This window comes from Microcaecilia unicolor, chromosome 8, assembly GCF_901765095.1.
Source record: "Microcaecilia unicolor chromosome 8, aMicUni1.1, whole genome shotgun sequence".
In the NCBI taxonomy this organism is placed as follows: Eukaryota; Metazoa; Chordata; class Amphibia; order Gymnophiona; family Siphonopidae; genus Microcaecilia; species Microcaecilia unicolor.
The window spans coordinates 82,239,501-82,264,115 of NC_044038.1; the positions used below are offsets into that span (position 1 = coordinate 82,239,501).

The following is a 24,615-nucleotide window of genomic DNA, read 5'->3' on the forward strand; positions in this document are numbered from 1 at the left end:
ATGGAGGCCGAGTGGTTCACTCCGAGATTGAACGAGCAAGCCACGAGAAACGGCAGGAACTGGTGCTGCAAGGGCCTGCGGTGGAACAGGCTGACGGGGTGTTGCGCTGCCCAAGCCTGCGTGTGTTGTCGGCCGAGTTGGCACTTCTGCAACAGCTGCACAATCTAGTGTTGCACCGGAATGGCCTGCAGCAGCTTCACCCGGGGCTCGGCAGCCTATGTTCCCTGCGCCTTCTCGATCTCTCGGGCAACCAGCTGCGGGAGTTGCCGGCCGAACTGGGGGAGCTGAAGGAGCTGGCCACGCTGAACCTCAGCAGAAACAGGCTACAGGCTTTGCTGCTGTCTCCAGTAACGAGCTTTCCCCCGCGGCTTTTTCGGGCCCGAGCTCCATCAAGGAGTTTGAGCTCGACCCCGACGTCAGCCTCCTACCAGCTCTCAAGAGCTTGGATATGTCTAATAACAGAGTGAGATTCCTACAGAACTGGCTGACTGCCCCAAATTAAAAGAAATCAACTTTAAAGGCAACAAACTGAAAGACAAAAGTCTAGAAAAAATGGTGAATGGCTGCCAGACCAAATCAGTACTGGAATACCTGAGGGTTGGTGGCCGAGGAGGTGGCAAAGGAAAGGGTAAACTGGAAAATTCAGAAAAACAGCACATTAAGGAAAAAGAGAGAGAAAACAGAAGGACAGTGGAGATGGAGAAGAGGATGAAGTAGAAGAGGTCAGTAAAATGTTGCTAAGAATTTTGCATGTTTCTGAAAATCCTGCACCCTTGACTGTTAAAGTGACTCCAGACATAAAAGTGCGTCCCTATATTGTGTGTACTGTGGTGAGAGGGATGAATAAAACCAGGGAATGCACTGAAGAGGTTTCTAATGGCTCAGGTAATTCAGAGGGCTTTACATCAATCCTTTTCTTATTTTATTTTATCATCCTCACTTCAATATTCCCTTATCTCTTGTTTGTCCTGTTTGTCCTAATTAGATTGTAAACTCTGTCGAGCAGGGACTATCTCTTCATGTTCAAGTGTACAGCGCTGCGTACGTCTAGTAGCGCTATAGAAATGATAACTAGTAGCTTCTTTAAGGGGCGCCTATGATGGGTGCTTAGTGCCAAGTCCGCGGTGGCCGGTGTTGATTGTGGAAGTGGCAGCACACAACTGGGATGGAGGTGCTGGGACTACTGAACCAAGCTCCTGCAAAAAGGACAGGTTTATTCTGACCCCTAAATCCCTTACTTCTCAAATTGACTGGCTTAGGTGCTGGGACTACTGAACCAAGCTCCTGCAAAAAGGACAGGTTTATTCTGACCCCTAAATCCCTTACTTCTCAAATTGACTGGCTTAGGTGAGAAACTACCTGATATTTTGTCCTAAATTTTTAAGGCTTGTTGCTTAATCAATTTAATTAGCACTGGGAAACCTCTCTTTCTTGCTTTCTTTTTGTTCCTGCCAAGCTCTGATAAAGGGGAGGGGCATTTTTACATAGCTGAAACTGCTAGAATTATTGGCAATATCTAGATTTATTCAAAAGGAAAGTTATTAATATCTAGGGTAGTTTTAAAAGTTAAATAAACTGTAAGGTCCTTGATCAGACACTACCATTTGGGTCCATTAAGCTAGAGAATTCCCTTGATAGCAGCACTTAGCTGACACTTTGGGACTTATAATCCCACCCACCCCAGGGTTTTCCACACATTTATAGACAAACCAAACCTCATTAACTTTACTCCTCAGTCATACACAGGCAGTCTTGCAGGCTGATACTCCAACATAGTACACCTGTTCATACCCATTTCAACCAATCAGGATGACTTTTATTCTCTGCAATAATTGTGCTGCTTTAGTTTCAAGGCAAATCATCTGGAAACTTAAAGCTTGTCCTATCTGTCTTCAGCTATCTACTTTAAAACAAGAGCTCTATAAAGTAATGCAAGAATTAGATACAATTAAACCAATTTATAGGACTGTGCAGAATCATAACTTCTCACCACTGCCTCAGAGAATAAAACAACAAAGGAACAGATGGCTCACAGTAGGCTCAGGCAGAATTCGTCATGTGACACAGCAGCATCCACCCGCACAAGTGTTGCCACTACAAAATTCTGTTGCTCCACTACAGCACTGTGATGTTCCTGAAACTAAAATTGAAGCAGAAAAAAAAGAAAAAGCAAGGAAGAGGGAACAAAAAGAGGAGAAGGTACCCAAAGACAAAAGTCACTCACAAATCACTAAACCCAAAACACATACTAGGAAATGTAGTTGGAAAGCAATGACCACAAATGCTCACAGTCTAAGCAATAAAATTCATGACCTTCAAGCCCTGATGTTGGAGACTGACTTGGACATAGTTGCAGTCACAGAGACATGGCTCCATGGTTCCCATGAATGGGATGTAAACATACCAGGCTATAATCTTTTTAGGAAGGATAGAGAGGGACGTAAAGGTGGAGGAGTAGCTCTCTATGTGAGAGATGATATCGCAGCAACTGAAATGACAGGGAAGTGGGGAAAGGAAGAAGCAATATGGATCACCTTAAAAAGAGAGGATAGAACCTTGGTCCACGTGGGTGTTGTCTATAGACCCCCGACACAATTGGAAGAACTAGATAAAGATCTGATCGCTGATATTCAAAAGTTGGGGAAGAAAAGAGAGGTGCTGTTGTTGGGTGATTTTAATCTGCCGGATGTAGATTGGAAGGTTCCGTCTGTAAAATCGGAAAGAAGTAGAGAGATTGTGGATGCTTTCCAAAGTGCTCTGCTCAGACAAATGGTGAACGAACCCACGAGGGAGGGAGCCACGTTGGATCTGGTGCTCACGAATGGGGATAGTGTGTCAAATGTCCGAGTGGCTGCACACCTGGGAAACAGTGACCATCAAACGGTTTGTTTTGATGTAACGGCTCATGTGGATGGCGGCCACTCTAAACTCAAAGTCCTGGATTTCAAGCGAGCTGACTAACAAAATGGAAGAATACCTGAGGAAGGAGCTGATGGGCTGGGAGGACATACGAGAAGTGGAAGGACAGTGGTCCAGGCTAAAAGAAGTAATAAACAGGGCCACAGACCTTTATGTAAGGAGGGTAAATAAAAGCAAGAGAAAAAGGAAACCGATATGGTTTTCAAAGCAAGTGGCTGAGAAAATAAAGGCTAAAGAGTTAGCGTTCCAGAAATACAAAAAATCTCAAGTAGAGGAACACGGGGAGGAATACCGGATGAAACTGAAAGAAGCCAAGAGAGAGGTACGTCTGGCGAAGGCGCAAGCGGAAGAACAAATGGCTAGAAATGTACGGAGGGGAGACAAAAACTTCTTCAGGTATATTAGTGAAAGGAGAAAGACTAAAAAGGGGATTGTGAGACTAAAAGATACAGCAAAACACTATGTAGAAAATGATGAAGAAAAAGCCAATTTGCTAAATAGATACTTTTGTTCTGTTTTTACTGAAGAAAATCCTGGGGAAGGACCGAGAGGGACTGGCAAAAGTACACCTGAAAACGAAGTGGATAGAGCACCGTTCACGGAAGAGAGTGTATATGAACAACTTGGAAAGCTAAAGGTGGACAAAGCCATGGGGCCGGACAGGATCCACCCCAGAATACTGAGGGAACTCAGAGAGGTTCTGGCGGGTCCTCTTAAAGATTTGTTTAATAAATCCTTGCAGACGGGAGAGGTTCCGAGGGATTGGAGAATGGCGGAGGTGGTCCCTCTTCACAAAAGTGGGGATAGGGAAGAAGCTGGAAACTACAGGCCGGTAAGCCTCACTTCGGTTATTGGAAAAGTAATGGAAGCCATGCTGAAGGAAAGGATAGTGAATTTCCTGGAAGCAAATAAGTTGCAAGATCAGAGACAACATGGTTTCACCAAAGGGAAGTCGTGCCAAACGAATCTCATTGAATTCTTTGACTGGGTGACGGGAGAATTAAATCAAGGACATGCTATGGACGTCATCTACTTAGATTTCAGCAAGGCTTTTGACACGGTTCCCCACAGGAGGCTCTTGAATAAACTAGAAGGGCTGAAGATAGGACCCGAAGTGGTGAACTGGATTAGGAACTGGTTGACGGGCAGACGCCAGAGGGTGGTAGTGAATGGAGTTTGCTCGGAGGAGGGAAAGGTGAGTAGTGGAGTGCCTCAGGGATCGGTGCTGGGGCCCATTCTGTTCAATATATTTGTGAGTGACATTGCCGAAGGGTTACAAGGTAAAGTTTGCCTTTTTGCGGATGACACCAAGATTTGCAACAGAGTGGACACCCCGGAGGGAGTGGAAAACATGAAAAAAGATCTGAAGAAGCTGGAAAAATGGTCTAAGGTTTGGCAATTAAAATTCAATGCGAAGAAATGCAAAGTGATGCACTTAGGGAGTAGAAATCCAAGGGAGGCGTATGTGTTAGGTGGGGAGAGCCTGATAGACACGGACGGGGAGAGGAATCTTGGGGTGATAGTATCTGAGGACCTAAAGGCGATGAAACAGTGCGACAAGGCGGTGGCCGTAGCGAGAAGGTTGCTAGGCTGTATAGAGAGAGGTGTGACCAGCAGAAAAAAGGTTTTAATGCCCCTGTATAAGACGTTGGTGAGGCCCCACCTGGAGTATTGTGTTCAGTTTTGGAGGCCGTACCTTGCGAAGGATGTTAAAAAAATGGAAGCGGTACAAAGAAAAGCTACGAGGATGGTATGGGAGTTGCGTTCCAAGACGTATGAAGAGAGACTTGCTGACCTGAACATGTATACTCTGGAGGAAAGGAGGAACAGGGGTGATATGATACAGACGTTCAAATATTTGAAAGGTATTAATCCGCAAACGAATCTTTTCCGGAGATGGGAAGGCGGTAGAACGAGAGGACATGAAATGAGATTGAAGGGGGGCAGACTCAGGAAAGATGTCAGGAAGTATTTCTTCACGGAGAGGGTGGTGAACGCTTGGAATGCCCTCCCGCGGGAGGTGGTGGAGATGAAAACAGTAACGGAATTCAAGCATGCGTGGGACAGGCATAAAGGAATCCTGTGCAGAAGGAATGGATCCACAGAAGCTTAGCTGAAATTGGGTGGCGGGGGGAAGAGGGGTTGGTGGTTGAGAGGCTAGGATGGGGGAGGGCAGACTTATACGGGGTCTGTGCCGGAGCCGGTGATGGGAGGCGGGACTGGTGGTTGGGAGGCGGGAAATACTGCTGCACAGACTTATACGGTCTGTGCCCTGAAAAAGACAGGTACAAATCAAGGTAAGGTATACACATATGAGTTTATCGTGGGCAGACTAGATGGACCGTGCAGGTCTTTTTCTGCCGTCATCTACTATGTTACTATGATCATGGAGCTCTCTGTCGTGCATACCCTATCAACTCAGCTACAGCCCAGATAAGTGCCCTATTTAAATCAAAAAGTCTGTGCAAAAATACAGCTTAGTTGAATTCAAAGTTCATTACTCAATCGGAGGTTTTTTAACTTGTGAGGAGCTCCCAGCATAGTCACTAAGCAGAAATCTAGCCTGCTTGGGATATTGCACTGGCATGAATCTGTGTTTATTTATTTGGATTTGCTCACATCTTTTTCAGTAGTAGCTCAAGGGATACTACATTAGCCATTTAGTTTAAGTTTTCTCTGTTGAAAAAATGCTTAGGTTGATTCACATATTTTATTTTACGTGCCTTCAATTTGTGAACTTAGGGTTCTAGATGTCCTGTTTCCGTGACAGATTATTACTTAGATTGTTTCTGAAGTGAGTATAATGAAGGTTTGAATTGTGCATAGTGTTTTGCAGTTGAGGGATTGTGGTTAGTACAGTATATGCTTTGAGCAACCACTTTATTCTGTGACATATGATACTTAGCTAATATCTAAATTTAACAAAAGGTATTAATTGTGACTTATTTTTATTTTTTTTCTGTGTTATCAGACAATTATGGATTTAAGCTCCACCCCTGGCCCCACCCTAACCCCGCCCCCTTTTAGCCTCCCCAAACAGTTGGGCCACCGACCGCCTATGGTTAATAGTGGGAGGGGACTTTAACATCACAGTACACCCCCTTATTGATTGTAGCCCAGCTAGAACTAGACCTTATGCTTGGAAGGATAGGGGGGTGAACTTTCTTTTGCGTGAACTGGGGCTTTTAGATATTTGGAGATTGCTACATCCAGAGTCTCATGACTACACCTTTTTCTCTCAGGTGCACAGCGTGCATGCACAACCAGACTATTTGCTTTTAGATCCTTCTTTTCTCTCTCAGGCAGTGGCTGCTGACATTGTGGATGGGGTGGTCTCGGATCACTGCTTAGTTTGGGTGGAGGTGCACTGGCATCAGGGAGTGGGATCGAAGTTATGGCGCATGAGTCCTACCTTATATTTAGTCCTGGACTTTCGATCCTTCTTGATTCAGGCATGGGATAATTATCTTCTTGATAACGACCCTGAGTCAGTTGACTCCACTACTTACTAGGAAGCGGGCAAGACAGTTGTCAGCAATCGTTGTCTAGGGTTGGTCCCGGGTCCAGTTCACAGAGGCAGTGGGTTCCCAAAGAATACACACTCCACACGGGTTTAGATATATAAAGTATATTATATTTTGCAGATATATATAGGCTTACAGCACTTAGTACAGGTAACTGGTACAGGCTGTCTCTGGGTGTGTGTTTAGAGAGAGAAAGAAAGGATAGGGTGTTTGTTCAGAGGAAGAGAGAAGCCTTGGGGTTGTGCTGCAAGAGGTATATATATGTGTGTGCAGAGAGAAAGGAAGAGAGAGAAGGGCCTAAGAAAACACAGCTCTGTGCTCTGGCAGAGAAGGCTTTGGGGAAGAAATGGGGGCCAGAGCCGGAGCTCTGGTGGCTGGAGATGGGTAGGTGCAGAGGGAAAGACAGAGAGAGAAGAAGTGCATGCAGAGCCCTGTGTGCTCTGCTTGCAGAGAAACAGAGTGTGATATCCCCCTTCTCACTCAGGGTGACCTGGTTCTCAATATGCAAATCATATGCAGATTAGTGTGCTACCCCTTATCACTCAGGGTGACCTGGTTTCCACTCGGCAAATTAAGCAGGTCTCACCAACTGCATATTTCTCAGGCAACTCTTTATTCCAGCCCCTGGGCACACTTCTTCTAGCTTAACACTTTATGCTCTCATAGATCTTCACCTTGAGCCTCCCCACACAGATACATGGGCTCAGTACTATAACAATACTTTGGGGACTCTTAACCCCAGGCTTTGCAGCCTGCTTCTCTCAGTACTTTGGACACACAGTCCCCTCTTTGAACACACAGTTCTAGACACACAGTCTTTTCTTCTTCGGACACACAGTCCCTCTTTGAACACACAGTTCTAGACACACAGTCTTTTCTTATTCGGACACACAGTCCCTCCACTGAACACACAGTTCCTATAAGTACTGAGGACACACAGTCAAACACTAATGCTTTAGGGACTTCTTACCCCAGGACTTTCAGCCTGCTGATCTCCTTTGGACACTCAGTCCACCCCAAGTCCATCAGGTTAGCCAGTATCTTTCAGGGGCTCTCTCTTCCTCTGCCGCTAGCTCACTTCCCCTCCTTTCACAACTCAGGTGGGGTATAAAGTGGTTAATTAGCTACCCAGGACCCAGCCCATAACCACCTGCACCTGTGGACCTCCCAGGGCTCTCCCCCGGTCCTAGTGACCTCCAACTTCTTCTAGTGCCCTCTAGTGGCCTACACCATATAGGACAGCCTCATACCTTCTCACAAGAGCGAGAACTTGTTTGGAGATAACTTGTGTACTGAACTTTGAGACAGCTGTTATTGGCCTGATAATAAAAGCTTTTAACCTAGCCACTGTCTGCAATTGTGGTGAGCTCTAGAAGTTCGGTTGGTGGGCGGCTTCACCTAGCTGGGAAGCAGTAGACCCATTTCACAACATCCTGGCCTATACAGCAAAAACCCTTAAAGACCGAAATTGCCAACTGGTGGCCCTGTCTGACCAGCTACAGCAGTTGAGAGGCAAACATATTCTTACAAGGGATGAGACAGTGAGGCGGGAATATTACATAAGTACATTAGTATTGCCATACTGGGAAAGACCAAAGGTCCATCAAGTCTATCATCCTGTTTCCAACAGTGGCAAATCCAGGTCACAAATACCCGGCAAGATCCCAAAAAAGTACAAAACATTCTATACTGCTTATCCCAGAAATAGTGGATTTTCCCCAAGTCCATTTAATAATGGTCTATGGACTTTTTCTTTAGGAAGCCGTCCAAACCTTTTTAAAACTCCGCTAAGCTAACCGCCTTTACCACATTCTCTGGGAATGAATTTCAGAGTTTAATTACATGTTGAGTGAAGAAACATTTTCTCCGATTCATTTTAAATTTACTACATTGTAGCTTCATTGCATGCCCCCTAGTCCTAGTATTTTTGGAAAGCGTAAACAGATGCTTCACATCTACCCGTTCCACTCCACTCATTATTTTATAGACCTCTATCATTTTTCCTCTCAGCTGCCTTTTCTCCAAGCTGAAGAGCCCTAGCCGCTTTGGCCTTTCCTCATAGGGAAGTCGTCCATACGCAGGCAAATTAATGACCTTTTGAATGCCAGGGCATTTCAGGATATACATATGTATAAGTACAATCTTATTAGATGGGGAAATAAGACTGGGAAGTTGCTGGCCACATTGGTCAGGCACAGGGGGGCAAAGCAGGCTATAGTTAAGGTAAGATCACAGGAGGGTAGAGTGGTAACAGCAGCAGAAGAGGAGGTGCAGAATGCTTTTGTGAAATTCTACAAGGCATTATATGATAAAGGTGAGACTGATAGGGGGCAGAGGGAGTCGTTTTTCCAGGATCTTAAACTGCCTCAGCTGACGCAGGACCAGCGGGATGCTCTGAACGTCCCCGTCACGGGATCGGAGATATGTCACACTATCCGATGTATAAAGCTGGCGAAGGCGCCTGGGCCAGATGTCTTAGGTCTTGAGTTTTACACGCCTGGACCGCCCACCGGATGGCCAGGCACTCCTCAATGGTGGAGTAATTGATCTCGTGAGGAAGCAGTTTCCTACTCAGGTATAGCACCGGATGCTTCTCCCCTTGATGTTCCTGGGATAACACTGCTCTTAGTCCTACCCCTGTGACATCCGTCTGGAGGATAAAAGCCTTTGAAAAATCTACTGCCCTAAGAACAGGCTCCTGACACAGGGCCTGTTGTATTATACCTATTGCCCGCTTCTCCTCCTCTCCCCACTTCAATTGATGAGGATGCCTATCTTTTAGCCTGTCGGTTAAAGGGATAGACAGAGAAGAAAAATGGGAAATGAATCTTCTGTAATACCCTATCAATCCTAGGAAACCCCGCAACTGTTTTTTTTTGTACAGGGAAGGGGAAATTCCTGAATACTTTTAATTTTGTCCAAGAGGGGCCTTACCTCTCCCTGCCCCACCTCATATCCCAAGTATTTTACCCTATGTTGGACGAAGTGACATTTTTTTTTTTATTTAGGGCTAACCCTTCCTCCCTGAAGGATTTTAGGACAGCCCGAACACGCGCTATATGGGTGCCCCAGTCTCGGCTATGGATTACAATGTCATCCATGTAAGCGGCCACATAATCCCGGTGGGGCCTTAGTACCCGGTCCAACAGGCGTTGGCAACTAGCCGCTGCTGAGTTCAATCCAAAAGGTAACCGAGTAAACTGATATACTCCTAGCGGGGTACTGAATGCTGTCTTGGGCCGGGCTTCCCTCGTGAGGGGTATCTGCCAATAACCCTTGGTCAGATCTAAGGTGGTGAGAAACCCAGCCGCCCCCAGCCTATCTAACAGTTCGTCAATACGGGGCATGGGATAAGCATCGGCCCGTGAGATAGTGTTAAGCTGACGGAAGTCAATACAGACCCTCCATGACCCATCAGCCTTGGGCACTAGCACTACTGGACTGGACCAGGGACTGTTGGACTCCTCTATGACCCCAAATTCTAACATCTCTTGCACTTGCCTAGTTACCTCCTGCTTTTTCTGTGGGGAAAGCCTATAGGGCCTCTGCCTCACGACTTTCCCCTCCACCGTTATAATGTCATGTTCCAAGAGGCCGGTCTGCCTGGGACATGGGGTTAATACATCTTCAAACTCCCCCATTAACTTCCTCATTTCCTGTTGTTGGGCCCGATCCCAGTGGGGACTAATCCCTGGAGCCTCTGGTTTAAAAATATCCGTTATTTGCGGCCCCAATTCTTCCTCCGGCTCTTCCCTAAGACTAACCTTCTCTTTCAATCCAGGGTTTCATGAGATTAACGTGGAAGGTCTGCACCCTTCCCCTATCGCTAGCCACGGTATATGTGAGGGGGAAGGAGAAAATGGGACTTGATATACCGCCTTTCTGAGGTTTTTGCAACTGCATTCAAAGCGGTTTACATATATTAAGGTACTTATTTTGTACCAGGGGCAATGGAGGGTTAAGTGACTTGCCCAGAGTCACAAGGAGCTGCAGTGGGAATCGAACTCAACTCCCCAGAATCAAAGTCCACTGCACTAACCATTAGGCTACTCCTCCACTGTGAGGAGACCCTGCCTCCCCTTTACAGTCCAAGGACCCCTCCACCTAGCGTCAAATTTATGGGGTGACTCTGACACCAATATTAAAACCTTGTCCCCCTCCTTACACTCTCTCCACTGAGTCCCCTTATCATAATAGTCCTTCTGATACTCTTGGCTACGTTTTAACTTTTCTTGTGAATATTCTCTCAACCTGTTTAACCATCCCTTCAGATCACACAGGTAGGACACCACTGATTTATCCCCAGGCTCTGGGGCCACCCACTGCTCCTTCAAAATGTTCAGGACTCCTCGGGGTCGTCTCCCAAACATTAGCTCAAAAGGTGAGACCTCCAAGGAGGCCTGGACAGCTTCCCAACAGGTGTAAAGCACGAAGGGTAATAGTTGATCCCAGTTCTCTTGCTTCGTGCCTAACCCTCTCCTAAGCATTCCCTTCAGGGTCCTATTAAACCGCTCAACTAACCCATAAGTCTGGGGGTGGTAGGCTGAGGTGCGTATGTGCCTAATCTGGAATGCCTACAAGACTTGCTGCAAAGTGTGAGACATAAAATGTGATCCCCTGTCAGTACCTCCCTGGGGAATCCCACCTCACAAAAAATTTTAATCACTTCTGCGGCCGGAGCCTTGGCCGAAGTATTCCTCAAAGGGATGGCTCATGGAAACCGCGTAGCCATATCCATAACAACCAAAACGTAGCTATGGCCCCTACTGGACTTAGTGACAGGCCCAATAATGTCCATGGCCATACGCATCATGGGCTGGCCAATACGGGGCATGGGATATAAGGGGACGTGCTAGGGTGGATGATCCGCTACTTTCTGACACGCCGGAGAGGATCTGCAATCCCTTTCCACCTCCTTGTACGCCCTGGGCCAGTAAAACCAGTCCAGCACCTGCATCAGAGTGGCTTGGGTACACTTATGCCCCCCCCCCCCCCCGCCCAGTGGATGGTTGTGGGCCAATCGGGCTAACAATGGTCTGAATGCCCTGGGCACCACTAGTTGTCTCCTGCCCCCTTGATTCTCCCATGCTGGGACCTTCCGGTAGAGAATTCCCCCTTCCACTAGGAAGCTTGTGGACCCCCCACCTCCCCCTTGGCGTGAACTCTCCCAGGCACACTCGAGCATGGAATCTGCTGCCTGTTCCCTCGGGAAGTGGGGAAACTGCTGCTTAAGCTCTTCTGTATCCAAGGGCAAATAACTTTCCTATTCAACTCGATTTAGAGCCTCCCTCCTTTCCTTTTGATCCTTCTTTTTCTGAGCCCTTTCCCTACGGGTCTTCCCTGGCACTCCTATGATCTCCTCCAGGAATGGAAAGATTTGGGCTAGACCAGGATCGGCCTCTGGTTTCTGGCTTGCTTGGGCCCGGGTTGTTACCATAGCCTCCCTCTTTCCCAAACATCCCGTAAATGGGGGCCAATCCCTCCCCAAAATCATCTCTTGTGGCAGTCTGGGCAAAACTGCCACCGACACTCTTACTCTCCCCGTGGGTCCCACAATGTTCACCTTATGGAGGGCATACCTGGTTCTTGCTCCGTGAATACACTGTATGTTCACCTCTCCTTCAAAGGTCTCCTTAGGATCTTTTCTACCCGCCCTAATTTTTCCCCATAAAGCCCCCGAAAACATAGAGTGGTCCACTCCCGAGTCTAGTAGGGCCATTTCCCTCCACCACTACTTCTTGCATATACTGAGGGTTAACCCCTGGAAAAACCCAGGAGGTCCATCCCACCTTTCCCAGACAATTACTTCTAAAATGCCCCTTCTGTCCGCACCAAAAGCAGAGCCATTCTTTGGGTCCCCTCCCCCGGGTGACCGTGCCTTGGAAATGGGTGGGGCTGTCTCCAACTCAGGCCGGTGAGCCTTAGCACTGGGCATGGTGGACCCGGGTGTAGCTAGTGCTCTAGGGCTGGTATCTCCCCTTGCTTTCCCTCTGTCCTTTTCCTCCCTTCCCCAATGTTGAGATTCCATATAGCACTCCAAGCCCCCCACGGCCTCCTCTAAGGTCCTACACCCCCTTCTCACCACCAACACCCTTGTACTCTCAGGTAAGACCTGTAGGAATTGCTTCATTACTATCTCCTGCAGGATATCGGCGGTAGTTCACTGAGCTGGTTCTAGCCATTTTTTAGTGAGGTCCATCAGCTTATTGGATAAGGCCCTGGGTGGCTCTTCCTGGTCCCACTGCATTGTCCTAAAGTGCCTCCTATAGGTCTGGGAACTCAGCCCATACCTATCCCGGATGGCCTCTTTCAATTTCCTATAATCCACTGCATCTACCAGCGACAGGTTCCTGAAGGCCACTAAGGCTTCCCCAGACAGGGATGGGGCCAACCTAATAGCCCACTGTTCTGGAGGCCACCCTGCGGCCCCAGCCACCCGCTCAAAGGCACATAAAAAATCATCCACACTGTCCTTTTCGGAGTGGAGGAGTGGCCTAGTGGGGCCTAGTGGTTAGAGCACCGGTCTTGCAATCCAGAGGTGGCTGGTTCAAATCCCGCTGCTGCTCCTTCTGATCATGGGCAAGTCACTTAACCCTCCATTTCCTCAGGTACAAACTTAGATTGTGAGCCCTCCTGGGACAGAGAAATATCCAGTTTGCCTGAATGTAATTCACCTTGAGCTACTATTGAAAAAGGTGTGAGCAAAATCTAAATAAATAAATAACTTGCTCCAGGTAAGCCAGTTCATATGCAAGGGTCCTACTGCACTGTCTCTCTCCAGGCTTCTTCTCTGTTCCTTGGCATTGCTCGAGGCCCCTGGGACACTGACACTGGGCCCTCTCCTTAGGAACTGCTGGAATAGGTCCAAAACCGGCTGCTGCTGGGCCCGGGTCACCGCCAAGGACTCCCCAATCATCTTCACTGCCAGTTCATATAAAGCAGTTGTGCAAAGCAATTCAAACAAAGCAGCTCAAAAAGGGCTCAAACTCCCAGCAGTTCATGTGTAACAGTTTTGCAAAGTAATTCTCCAAACACGATAGATCAAAAAGGGTTCAAACTCCCCAGCAGTTCATGTATAGCAGTTATGCCCAAAACCACCACTCCTCCTCTCTCCCTTTCAAAAGAAATCAACCTAAGGAGAGTGGCAAGGGTCCCTCCCCAACCAGGCCAGCATTATACCCTGACCACCACCCGCATGACCCTTCCATGGTAAACCTGTTCTCTCAGCTCCCCTCGTGGGATAGTCGCCTTTTCCCTTCTTCTACCAGGCTCTCCTCCCGAGCAGCCCTCTCCTGTTTCACCTCCTTTCCTTCCAGTTTAGTCAAAGCAGCAATCTCCATCAGCTCCTCTTGCTCTAGTTTCGCCCTCTTTTCTTCCCATTGCCAGTCTATAGGTTCCTCCCCACACCCATTGCTCAGCTGCTCTCCATTTGCTTGATTGGGCAGGTTCAGAACTCCTTCCCTCATCCTGGCTCCCTGGGACAGGTTTTTCCAACTCCCTTCTCTTGCCCTTCTCCTGACCTCCTCTGGGGGCTGTTGGGGATTGAAGTCCCTGTTTCTATCATGGGACCTACTCAGGGGCTGCTGGGAATTGTAGTCTTTTCTTTTTCTCCTATCCCCCAGGGGAAAAGACTCCTTCCTTTCTCTAGCCAGTCTCCCTCCCTCTCGAGCCTCCTCGTTCCTCCATGTGCCTTCACTCTCCCTCTCACCCTCATATTCCTCACAATATGGTTTTGTATATTGTGTTTTTGCAGTTGGGTAAGTGAAGTAGTAAACAGCCTCTGGTTTCTGGGTTTGCATTTCATGGTGATAGTTCAGTCAGGGTTTCCATGTATTCAGGGGACATGCCAAACAATATTTTGAAAATGATAGTGCTAGTTTTGAAAAATAATCTAGCCTTAATTGGTAGCTAGTGTAGCATATCAAGTAATGGGGTTACTCTTTAATATTTCAACTTTTTGAATATCAGTCTTGCTGCCATGGTTTGAACCGTCTGCAGCAATTTTAGTATGTTTTCTTTACATCCTACATATGCTGCATTGCAGTAGTCTAGTTGGGGCAGTATCAGCGTTTGTACTATAAGGCAAAATGATTATTTAATGTTTTTGTTCCACATTATTTCATGGAGTTATTTGCAGTAAAAACAACAATTTGTTCTCTTAGATCTTAAGATCATTGTCAGTTACAGTTTCCTTCTGTGAAACATGTGAAATATAAATCTTATCATAGTTCTGGATTTGTCTATTGCTCAGTACAATGTTGAAATTCCCTTCCTTTGGAGTTGAGACTGATAGAATCGTATTTATGTTGTTGTAAATTGTTAAAAGCTCATTTCCCCCATTTACTTAATTTAAGTTTGGTGATTAATATTCTGAGATAGAGATTTAAATTTATGACTATTATGTTCTTTGTATACAGTATTTACTAGTGATGGCCTAGTTTTATTTTGTAATCCGCACTGATCCTAACTGGTATAAAGCAGAATATAAATTTTGTATTGTTGTGTTGTATTGTATTGTAAACCCTGAAACCAAAAAAGGGCCTTCAAGGTTAGGGATTCAAATCAGAATTTTATTGGTCAGACCTGACATGGTCTGTTTCGGCAAAACCACCTGCATCAGGGGTCTTACAGTGGTCACCAAACTCAATTGTCTCAAACTGTCAATTGAGAATTGCAATTCTTGAGACCCACAAAAAAAAGACGCTAACAAATGACGCGAGTGCAAAGGAAAAAATAAACTCTCATGTGATATACTTCTGCTCTAGTGCTGAAGAGATACAAATGTAACAAATAAATAAATAAAGTATCCCACATTTTCCCACCTATTTGCAGGCTCAATGTGGCTTACATAGTACCGTAAAGGCGTTCGCCAATTCTGATACAAACAGTTACCCAGTGATGTTGTGGTAGAATGAGGTTCACGTGGAACAAACACATTAGGGAATCGTATAGAGGAAGAGTTACGTTATGTCCATTACGTGCTTTGGTTTCGTAGTGTTGCAGGGTTCAGGCATTTAAGTAGGGTCGGTAGGGTATGCCTTTTTGAACAGGTTAGTTTTTAGTGATTTCCGGAAGTTTAGGTGGCTATACATTGTTTTCACGACTTTTGGTAATGCGCTCCATAGTTGTGTGCTTATGTAGGAAAAGCTGGATGCATAAGTTGATTTGTATTTGAGTGCTTTGCAGCTTGGGTAGTAAATGCAAAACTTTTCATCAGAACTTTGCAGCTAGCTATTAGATGAGTAACTGTTTCCAGCTCTTTCTTACAGATGTCTGTTGTACTAGTTCTTTCTATGCTTGCTACAAAGAGAACCCATAACCTTACAGAAATACTTACCAGCTCACCCAGCTATTAAAGTACACCTCTATACTATCCTGTCTAAAACCCTCCTTCTCACTACCCTTTCTTAATCTGTGTACACTACGAATTGTAACCGACTTTTTGTAATGACTATATCTATGTCATATGACTATGTCATAACAAAACTCTGTAAGCCACATTGAGCCTGCAAATAGGTGGGAAAATGTGGGATACAAATGCAATAAATAATAACCATCTTTTTCATAGTCTGCTGTCCTGGACTGCAAATATCAGTCTCTCATCTGTAGGTTTCAGTTCATCTCTCCTTATCCATTCATGTGTCTGATTCCTAGAGTAACAGTTTGTTTTTCCCACTGTACTTATGCAATTGCCACTTGTTTTTCCTCATTTGCTGGTCTAATTCTTTGAACAGTTTTTTTTTCTCTTTTGCAGATTCTGCTGCTTCCTTTCCTATGTGTACCAGTGGATTATCATCCATTCATTCTAATCATCGGAAAACGTATCCAAGTTTAATGTTTTGTTCTTTTATTGTTTTGACATAGTTTATTTATATTTTTGTTACATTTAATAGTACCTTTTGAAATTATCCCTCAGTTGTACAGAGTTATTTAAAGGGATAAGCTTTAGTATTTTTAATTTCCCAGTGAATTAGTGTTTTGTTGGAAAGAATAAGGACAGAGATGACCTGACATATGTGCAAACTCTGAAATGTTGAAAAAAGCATGAGAAAAGGAACTACAGAATATTAACTAATCATAGTCACTACTAGGCAACAGGAAGTGTGATTATTTCTCCTTTTTTATTACTCCATAAAGAGCATCTGCCTTTTCAGAAGGAAGAGGCTACAGGCAGGCTGGAGCCAGAACCCTGATAGAAGCAGAATCTCAAAGCACAGTGAGTATCAGCACTTTAGAGTATTCAAAACCCTACTGTACCTTACTTGCCTTGTACTCTGCTCTGCATTTTCTGTGGTTTAAAAAGCCAGAATATAAGCAGTGATAATAAATTAAATTATTTATTTGAACTATATTCAGGGAAGGTAGGTTTTCTTATTATTTGCAATGTGGATTGGTTAGATCGGGGTAGATAACTTCTTTTTTGTTGAGAACCACATTAGACAGGATCAATTGGTTGCTGGGTCAAATGATGTTCTAGTGGGGGGCAGAGGGGAAAGGTCTGCTTTTAATATTGTGGCCTGTCTTGGGGGGAGTCTCTTTCAATGACTGAAATGGATGCTAAATTTGGAAGCCTTGGGATTAGGACAGAAGCTTCTGCCACGGTGGGGTGATGGGGGAATGTGAGTGACAGCAGTGTTGGAAATAGGATAATCAGCTGCCTTTGGGGGCTAGGGGAGAGATAGAAGGTCTTGGAAGATCTAGTTATGGGCCAAATGAGACTGAGCCATGGACCAGATGGTTTCCTTGTTGTATTAGATTCATATGATAAAGTGCCTAAGAAGGGTATGTATAGTAAAGAATCCTTGCTGAACAAGGAAAATAAGGCACAGAGATTTCCAAGTAAAATGATAATCTGAAAATACAGTACTTACTATCAATATGAAATGACTGCTCTTACTTAAAGAGGCCAAAAGACTGGGTTCATATATGATGATGGTGCAGGAGACACATCTTAGAAGGCGTGATGGGAGTCTTCTTTGGAATATAAAGATAAGTTATTCACAAATGAATAAACACAAAGAAGATGTGTCTTTATTTAAAATGTATCTGTCTACCTGAAAATATTTGGGTGCACTGGTGACACAGAGTGACTGGTGGGCTCATTTTCGAAAGAGAAGGGCGCCCATCTTTCGACACAAATCGGGAGATGGGCGTCCTTCTCCCAGGGTCACCCAAATCGGCATAATCGAAAGCCGATTTTGGGCGCCCTCAACTGCTTTCCGTCGCAGGGACAATCAAAGTTCACGGGGGCGTGTCGGAAGCGTAGCGAAGGCGGGACTGGGGCATGCTTAACACCTGGGCATCCTCGGCCACAGTGGCGTAGCCAGAAGGCAATTTTTGGGTGGGCCAACAGGTTGGATGGATGGGCACTAGAGAAACACCTGCCACCTGATATGCCCTGCCCATGCCCCTACTCCTACTGCACACCTACCCCACTCCCAATAACTTCAATGGGAGTAGCAGTGCTGGCTTCAGTGGCTGCAGGCCACATTGAGAGCTAGGGGAAATATAAGAGGGTGCACTCTTCATCCTCCACTAAGCCACGGTCTGCCAACACACATATGCTTCCCCCAAAATATGCCCTAAATATTACGGTGTTTTTTAAACACTGGCCACTGCAGGCTAAATTAGACTGGATATTCAATGCCACCCCACATCTAGGCCCCAGCATGGAATATCTGGATCTTTGGCAGCTACTCTATTTTATCTGGGTCTAGCCAATATTCAGAGCTGTATCTGGATAGCTATCCAGTCAAGTTAGGACTGCTAAGAATGTGGTCTGTCTTGCCCATATAGTTACCTGGGCACCAGCACTGGATAACTTTCAGCTCTGCCTCTGCTTTGCCCTTTGACTTTCCAGTCACTAACTGGGCTCCTTCCCAGTTAGCTCTCACTGAATATCAGCTCCTATAAAGACTTCGAATACAGTATGACTGGCTACTGATGAGTTGTGCTTATCATGAGCATTTCTACAGCATTTTGAATAATTTGTGACTCTTGTATAATACAAGCAGCTGTTCCATAATGAACCAGATACTACAAAATTGTCCAAAAATCCCTAGCCAACATACTACTTTTATCTTATAAAATGAAAATTTTGCTAAAGCTCACACTTGATTATGCAAACCTAGCTTAGACTCTAACAGAAGATGAAGATCCACATTCCTCACCTCAGAACAATAGGGAACCGTGGTCTGACTGATGGTGCTTTAGTATTCCAGTTCTCTCTATTAAAGGTCTTGATGTCTTTCTGGACTCTGAGCTGACTATGTAACTGCACATTAAGGAGATACTTTTATAAAGGCTTTTCCAAGCACAAAGCTGGCTTTACTTCAAGAAAAGGCCTTTTTTAAAATTGTGGAGACTGTGTTTGCCCACAAGTATGCTCACCTATAAGATGGCTCATACTTGGGGGTGTAGTTGTGGTGGTCTGTCTTGCCCATATAGTTACCCGTCCGGGAGGCAGCATTCAGCATAGCCTGCGTCCTGCCCTGAAATAATTATTCTCCCCTGGCTCCGCTGCATCGGTCCCTGCATTCTCTATTTTTGCCCTTCACGCAGCGCTGTCATTCACACCGGCAGCTCCGCTCCCCTTTGCCGCGTCTATCCGATCCTCTCTGATGCACTTCCTGTTTACATAGGGCCAGATGGACGTGGTAGGGGGGAACGGAGCTGCCTGTGTGAATGGCAGCACTGCGTGAAGGGCAAAAGAAGAGAATGCAGGGACCGATGCAGTGGAGCCTGGGGAGAATAATTATTTCAGGGCAGGACGCAGGCTACGCTTAACGCTGCCTCCCGGACGGCCATACCCGGAGCCGCGGGAGAAAAGGCAGTGACAGCAAGCGAAGGATGTTGGATGGACAGGCCTGGAGGGAAAGTGACTGGGCCTGGGCCCGTCCAGGCCCGCCCGTGGCTACCCCCCTGCTCGGCCGATAATGGAAAAAAGAAGGGCGTCACTGACGAACACTTGGCCGACTTTACTTGGTCCTTTTTTTTTACGACCAAGCCACAAAAATGTGCCCTAAATGACCAGATGACCACTGGAGGGAATCGGGGATGACTTCCCCTTACTCCCCCAGTGGTCACTAACACCCTCCCATCCTAAAAAAAAATTTTAATATATTTTTTCCAGCCTCTATGCCAGCCTCAAATATCGTACCCAGTTCCATGACAGCAGTATGCAGGTCCCTGGAGCAGTTTTAGTGGGTACTGCAGTGCACTTCAGGCAGGCGGACCCAGGCCCATCCCCCCCTACCTGTTAAACTTGTGGTGGTAAATGTGAGCCCTCCAAAACCCACCACAAACCCCCCTTCATCCCTAAGGACTATGGTAGTGGTGTACAGTTGTGGGGAGTGGGTTTTAGGGAGCTCAGCACACAAGGTAAGGGACCTATGCACCTGGGAGCTTTTTCTGAAGTCCACTGCAGTGTCCTCTAGGGTGCCCGGTTGGTGTCCTGGCATGTGAGGGGGAACCAGTGTACTACGAATGCTGGCTCCTCCCATGACCAAAGGGCTTGCATTTGGTCGTTTCTGAGATGGGCATCCTCGGTTTCCATTATCGCTGAAAATCGGGGATGACCATCTCTAAGGTCGACCTAAATGTGGACGTTTGGGCGTCCCCGACCGTATTATTGAAACATAAGATGGCCGCCCGTCTTGTTTTGATAATACGGGTTTCCCCACCCCTTTTCGGGACGTCCTGCAAGGACGCCCTCAGGAAAACTTGGGCGCCCTGTTCAATTATGCCCCTCTGTGTGTCTCTAGATGATAGCAAGCTGCGCAGGCTGGTGGACAGAGCTTGTAACTGTGACACCTGCGTGTGTGCTCACAGTTATGTGCCAATTGTGTGTATATTTCATTAGAATAGTGCTGGAGGTCTTAATCCAGTCCTCAGAACATACCTAACCAGTCAGAATTTAAGGATATCCTTAATGAATATGCATCTCCTCCAAAGGATAACTACATATAATACTTTCATATGCACTTTATTTTATTACAAAATGCTTTTGAAATGTACTCCAAGTGATAGGTTTAACTATGCCTCCTCTTGCTTTATCTCTCACATTCTCACCACAGAATCTCATACATACTCTATCCACTCACTCACCATACTAACATATATCCAATATTAAGATTATTGCTCACTCTTTTTCCTGAGGTAATGGTGTTTACATAAATACAAAAAGCACTTGGTTTACCACTTTATGATTCTTCCTCTGCATATTTGCAACATTTGTTTGCTACTGATATGATATAATAACTCTGTTTTTAAATCAATTTTAACTGGCATTGAAATAATGTACTGGCTATAATGGCGAGGTGAATAAATGTTCATAATAACTTGCTTGTCCATATGAAAAATCAGTAACCATCAGTTCCTTCAGTAGTCAAATGATGAACTCATATCAATTGATGTAATGATTCGTGATCATGATTCCCTTTTCCGTTCTGAAGCTACAATTTCTCAAATTTGGCATCCTTTCAATGTTATCTCAAACTGGCTATCAGCTAATTTCCTCTGTTTGAATCCTGCTATTTGAATTGCTAGGAAACATCTTCTCTCTCAGTTGTCACCAGCTATTTGTGGTCAGGTTGTTACATCACACAATTATGTTATAACATTGCAGGTTCCCCTTGATTTCTTATTGACATCTGACCAACAAATTTCATCTGTAGTAAAGACATAGTTTACAGCTCTGAGACAGATTTGCTCAATCAGGGGCCCTTTTACAAAGCTGCGTAAGCGCCTACGTATGCCCTACGCATGGCAATTCTGAGTTACCGTCTGGCTACCACATAGCCCTTGCGGTAATTTCATTTTTACGCGCACCCACTACACGCACCAGAACATCTTTTTATTTTCTGGCACGCGAGCAGTAATTGGGCAGTAATTGGCATTTTATACATGGAGACCTTTACCGCCTGGTTACTGCGTGAGACCTTACTGCTAGGTCAATGGGTGGAAGTAAAGTCTCAGATCCAAAATGGACTCGTGGCAATTTTCATTTTGCTGCACGTCCATTTTTGGCAAAAATGTTAAAAAGGCATTTTTTACAGGTGTGCTGAAAAATGATTCTGGGCGCGCCCAAAACATGCATCTACACTACCGCAGGCCATTTTTCAGCGTGCCTCAGTAAAAGGGCCCCTCAAATATTTACTTGACACTAAAGATCTCTTGTCTATGACTCACAATCTCATTATTAATTGTATGTTATCCCTCTGGGGATAGGGAAATACCTTGATTATCTACACATAAATAACCTTTGAGCTCATATTGAAAAAGATATAAGCTAACTCTATAAAAAATACAAAACAGGAAGACAGACTACAGTATTTGGAAAAGGTTTTTAAAAAAGGCAGGGAAAGTAGTCGGGAGAGAAAAGATGCAAATGGAAGGCATGCTCAATTTCAGGGCCACCGAGAGACTAGGCCAGGCCCGGGGAAAGGCCACCCCGCCTCCGCCCCCCTGCCGCTGCTGCCCCCCATCGCTCCCTCCTCCGCTGCAGTCTCACCTGCCTACCTCCATGGCTCCGGGCCCCCTGCATTCAATGCAGCAGCAGTCGCAGATCGCCTCTCTTCTGGCTTTCCCTCCCTGTGTCCCGCCCTCGTCTGATGTAACTTCCGGTTTCTGTGAGGGCGGGACATAGGGAGGGAAAGCCAGAAGAGAGGCGATCTGCGACTGCCACCTTGAATGCAGGGGGCCCGGAGCCATGGAGGTAGGCAGGTGAGACTGCAGCGGAGGAGGGAGCGATGGGGGGCAGCAGCGGCAGGGGGGCGGAGGCGGAGCGGCCTTTCCCCGGGCCTGGCCTAGTCTCTCGGCGGCCCTGAAATTGAGCATGCCTTCCATTTGCATCTTTTCTCTCCTGACTACTTTCCCTGCCTTTTTTAAAAACCTTTTCCAAATACTGTGGAGGCAGGCAGGTGAGACTGGGAACTGCAGTGCCGGCGGCCTTACCCAGTGCCGGCCCCCCCTTGGAGGCCCGGGGAATTTTGTCCTCCCTGCTCCCCATCTCGGTGGCTCTGCTCAATTTCACTAAAAAACGAGCATGCACACAGGGGTGGGGGAAAGCAGGGCAGGCAGCGTGGCGGCAAGTATCACCATAGGAAACCAGCCAAACCAGCAGACCTTGGGGGGGGGGGGGGTGCTCTGAACCCAAATCAGGGGCCCAGGCCCCCAAGACCCCCCGTGGCCACTGATTAGAGAATGGAGAAGTGGAATTGTTGGTTTATGAAAAAGAGTGGACAGTTGCTGAGTTGTCTGTTACCTTTCCTTGTTTGCCCCTGTCTGAACCTTTTTAGCCTCACATTTCCTACCTTGCCTCCTCTGTGTCTCACCTCCTCAAGTCTTTGCTTACACCTGCCAGCCCCCCAATCACACCCATCCCTTGCTCTGTACCTTGCCCCCTTCCCCTACCAAACCCTCACTGTCCCCAACCCCCCTCCCACACCTCCCGTTCAAACCCCCTACCTGCCTGTCTTCTGTCTCTCATTATTCCTCTGTTTGTCCACTCCCAGTTTGTTACTGTGCTTTGTGTTGCTGCTGTTTGTGTGAGGACTGTGTGCTGGTGCTGGGAGAGTGAGTGCTGGGTGCTGGTGCTGGGTCTCACTGGGTGCAGTAGGTAGAAGAATGCGCAGTGGTGTTACTGGGCTTAGTGGGTTGCACCTTTGGTGGTTGGACATCTGCACATCAATCATGGATGCGCTGAATGCTATTGTGGCTGATGTTTTGCTGGATATGGATGAGAGTTTGGAGGGAAGGCTCAGGACCCCCGCTTCATGGACCTCACTGACCAGCAATGCCTTAACACTTTGATAGGGCTGCCATACAGCACCTCTGTCAGCAGCTACAATTCCCCTCCCCCTCCAGGCCAGGACACACAAGAATAATCCAGTGCCTATTCACCATAAAGTCACTGCCTCCCTCGCCTTTCTTGCCACCAGCACTTTTCAATCAGTGCTAGCACTCAATGCATGCCTCACCCAGCTGCCATCTCGAACTGTCTTGTCCAATTCCTTGATACCTTCCTCACCCACTCCTTACACTATAGTACCTTTCCCACTACCGCCCAGGCCTTTCAAAACATGGCTCAGTTCTATGTCATAGACTGCTTCCCCTCAGTCATTGGCATCACTGACTGCACACACGTTGCACTCAAACTCCCTCCCCCCTTCTGGGCACACAAGGAGACCTATAGGAATAGAAAATCATATCACTCCATGAACATAAAAAGTTGTGTGTGATACCCAGGGGGAGATTGTGAATGTATGTGCTCACTACCTGGGTCCACCCATGATGCATATATCCTGGAGCATTCTCAAATCTACTGCAGGTTTGACTGAAGGGAGATTACTGGTGGCTGGCTCCTAGGTGAGCAGCACTGGGATTCCTAACCCCCATACTCACTCCCCCACTTACATCACTACCCTACCTCCCTCAAGATGCCTTCAGAACCCACACCCATGACCTCTACTCCACAAGATCCACATACAAATACACACTCATGTCTGTGAATCCTGCTCCCCTATACGGGTTACAGAGGCTACCCCCAGTGAACTTGGCTAATGTCTCTCATTGTCCACCACCAAAATGAAGTGGAGGAGGAATATAATGAGACACAAGAACACCCCCACTATCATTGAGTGCACCTTTGGCCTGCTGAAAAACAGATTCAGATGTCTGGACTGTTCCAGAGGGCAGCTCCTCTACAGCCCAGAAAAGGTTGGCAAGATATTCATGGCCTGCTCATACTGCACAACTTTGCACTGCAACGAAGACAGTCCCTGCCAAAGGACACAGCAGCAGCAGCAGCAGAACAAGAGGATGATGACCGCCTTCCCCCTGCCTACAGAGCTGAGCAGGGACCACACCAGCTGGGAGTCCACACCGGACATAAACTCATACAGTAAAGTGCAGTATTTATTTGTGCTCACCACATCTTATTCTATCCCGTCTCCCCCAGCACATATCCCCACCCCCCTCCCCCTCCCCCCAGCACATGCCACCACAGCATGGTTAGTATTTGCCTCATAGCCCTACCTCATCGTCCCCCTCTCCCGCTCTCTGGGTCTGCCTCTCCCACCCCTCCATCTAACTGCTGGGGACACTCCAGGCCTTGCAGGAGCAATCACAGTGTCTGAGTCCTCCCCTGTGGGGCTGTCTCAACCCTCAGAGG

At 46.6% G+C, this 24,615-nt stretch overlaps 1 protein-coding gene and 1 pseudogene across 1 annotated transcript in view; both read left to right on the forward strand.

The window, feature by feature from the left end:
* On the forward strand, positions 1-24,349 carry LOC115476794 (annotated as a pseudogene).
* LOC115475504 (sialic acid-binding Ig-like lectin 13) overlaps positions 16,590-24,615 on the forward strand; it is a 119,000-nt gene continuing 110,974 nt past the window's right edge. Inside the window, exon 1 of the mRNA XM_030211250.1 lies at positions 16,590-16,659. The gene's annotated coding sequence lies outside the window, so the exon portion shown is untranslated. The remainder of the gene's footprint in view (positions 16,660-24,615) is intronic.